Source organism: Lactuca virosa, chromosome 5 (genome assembly GCF_052849685.1).
Source record: "Lactuca virosa cultivar CGN04683 chromosome 5, Lactuca_virosa_CGN04683_v6, whole genome shotgun sequence".
In the NCBI taxonomy this organism is placed as follows: domain Eukaryota; kingdom Viridiplantae; phylum Streptophyta; class Magnoliopsida; order Asterales; family Asteraceae; genus Lactuca; species Lactuca virosa.
The window spans coordinates 80,153,522-80,156,898 of record NC_136430.1 but is presented as its reverse complement, the minus strand read 5'-3'; positions in this window follow the sequence as shown (position 1 = coordinate 80,156,898).

Genomic DNA, 3,377 nt, shown 5'->3' with positions numbered 1-3,377 from the left:
GGCACACTGAACTCCCTACTAAATGTTTGTGATATAAAACACCGACCCGTCCCCGAGTCAAATAAAACCAATGCATGCAAGGAGTTCACTAAAAACTTACCAAAACACAGGTACAACTTATAAGCATAAAGCAAATATAATCAATGAGATAAAGGATAGAAACATACCAGCAACCACATTCGGTGTTGCCCTGGCCTCATCGGCTGTAAGTTGGAAGGCACGCCCCTGAGCCTTCGGAGGCTCCGCTCTACCTGGTCTCCCATTCGTAATCCTCAAAGTAGTAGGCGTTGGAGCCTGCGCTGGCTTGGAGGCTAATAGAGGACATTGGGCCTTCATATGGCCCACCTGCTCGCAATGATAATAAATCCTGACCCCGGGAGTCGGAGTCTGCTGCCTGCAATCCCTGGCCAGATGGCCCTGCTTGCCACATCGGTGGCACCCACTCCCTGATCGGCACGTCCCTGAATGAGCCTTTTCGCACTTCCCACAAGTGCGGCCTGGCTGTCCCCCAGTCCTGGTATCAACGGTCTTAGACTGCTTCGGCGCCGGCTGTGACTATGTCGGGGCCTGTCGCTACTCACTGCGCTCAATCTCCAACTCGCGCCGCCTAGCGGCCTCCTGTAAGTCCAACAGTGTATGACATCGCTGAGTGGCAACAAACTGACGGATGTCAGTCTTGAGCATGCTCAGATAACGCGTCATCTGAGCCTGCTCCGAGGCGAACTCCGAGCAAAACATCGCCCTCTCAGTAAACATGTGGGTGATCTCTGTCACCGACTCAGTACCATGTCTCAGATCTAAGAACTCATGTGACAACCACTCGCGCTCGACCCGTGGAATGTAGCGAGTGCAGAACATATCCCTGAACTGCTCCCAAGTAACAGCAGCTCTCTGGTCATCCGTATATGACCCAGTCACCAGCCTCCACCAGTCCTTTGCCCTAGTTCGTAACAAGTTCAGGGCACACCTGACCTTCTGGTCAGTAGGACATGAACACGTGAAGAAACATCCCTCCACGTCATACAACCACCTCATGGCTATGATAGGATCCTGAGTACCATCGAAATTTGGGGCTTCATGTTATCGAAGTCCCGGTAATAATAAAATCTGCCAGCTCCTCCCCCTGCTGCTGTTACAGCCGCAGTAGCTGCAACGACAGCCGTCCCAGCAAGGGCTGCGTATCTGTCATAGAAGTACTCCATCATAGCAAACTTGATAGTCCCAAACAACTCCAGAATCTGACCCCGGACAATCCCGACCACCTCCTTTCGGATGATCTCCCAGACACGATCCTCTGTCAACACTGGCCCCTCCTGGCCGATAACCTCAGGCGCTGCCGGGGCCTACTGATCGCCCTGCCCTGATCCCGATCCGGATCCAGTCACAAAACACCTCGTAACCACCATAATGAAAATATAATAGGAAGATATCAGACAATCCGCACCAAACTAGGAACCAACTCCCGACCATACCCTAGGGGTTGTGACTTCCTTGTTACGCTTATGGGTCCTGTGCTTTCAGTAGTACGGGCCCATACTACCTTCCACACCTACCCATATTTGTCTCAAGTGTCACCACAACACCCTAACAATATACATACACATGGTGGTCGCTCAACCTCACTCCTAGAGGAAGGCTAACTATCTCACAACTGACCTACCAGCCTCACACAACCCACCCATCCATGAAACTTCCATCAACCTTGCATCACTAGTGTATGCTAGCCATACATAACGCTGGACCCTATAGACTTTCGGATATCTAATCCTACCCTAAGCCCCCAATCAAACAAGAACATAACATAAGGCTAAACCAAACATTCTCAGGATATAAGATATTAATTATGTACATCAGTGGTGCGTACACAAGTAACTACAGTAATGATGCCAATCTCACATAAGGAAAACCCTAGGCTAGCAGGCATCATATAATCAGGCATTTATATATTGCAATTCCTGAAGATCCCTAGCCTAGTACTAGCATGTTGTTCTAACATATCACAATATCAAATAACTATATGGTATTTTGGGGTCTACTTACTGGCTCCGGCTGATCGTACACCCAACATCCTCCTTTACTTATTTTCAAAACCATTTTAAAATTCTTCCTTGATTTGAGACTGGATTCACATGAATGTTCCTCCAATTCAATCAAACCAAGGCTCTGATACCAACTTGTAAAACCAATAAAATCAAGCCAAATTTAAACTTTTAAAAATGTTTCAAAACCATTAGTCATTACAAAACTTGTTTTCAAAATGTATAATATCAGAGTATCCCAGAAACAAAGTCATAAAAGGTGAGGAGCCGTATGATCACGCCTTTGCCTTGCCGTGATCCCCTGAAGTACCTGAAACAATAAACTAAAACTGTAAGCCCGAGAGCTTAGTGAGTTCCCCCAAAATACCCATACCAACAACCATGCACATATAATTATAAACAACATACTATGGGTCTAGTCAACCATCGGGTTGGAATACCCCAGGCCCTCAACCATCCGGTTGGAATGCCAACATATTATGGGTCCAATCATCCTCGGGATGGAATACCCCAGGCCCACAACCAACAGGTTGGAATGCCCACATACAATGATTCCAATCATCCTCGGGATGGAATACTCACAGCCCACAACCAACATGTTGGAATGCCCAGGTCTATTGGCTTTCGCACAAAGCAGATAAGCCTCAACCGCCAAACAAACATGTGCACATATAACAGATAATCACATAACAGTCTATAGACAAGCAAACTGATCTAAAGGATCATATCACATAACACACAATACCATCCTATCTACCAGGACGCCGATCTAACAGATCATACTAGCATAACATATTCGGATAACCATCCAAAGGACCGGCCTTGGTGCCTTAGACACTTGAGTATAGTGAGGATAACTCACCTCTCAACTGTCGACTCGAAAGATAAGCTCAAACTCTCGGATCACCGCCACAAACTCCACCACCTATATCTACCATAGAACCATACTCGTAAATTTCTAATTTCCCAAGATTCCTAGAAGTCAATTAGTCAACCTTTGGTCAATAGTCAAAGTCAACAGTCAAAGTCAACAGTCCATGTTGACCCGACTCGTCGAGTGCAGTCACTGACTCGTCGAGTCCTTCCAGAACTCGAGTAGTCGTGAAATCCCCCCACTGACTCGTCGAGTTTACCTGCAACTCGCCGAGTTCATGTGTGTCTGAATATCGGGAAAACCCTAGTTGACTCGTCGAGTCAGCTCACTGACTCGCCGAGTCCATGCAAAAGTCCTTGCACGACAATCTTCATCAGACTCCCCGAGTTGACGATGCAACTCGCCGAGTTCCTTCAGTCTTTTATCCATTCAGATGCTTTTTAAGCCATTTTAAGGTTCCATAT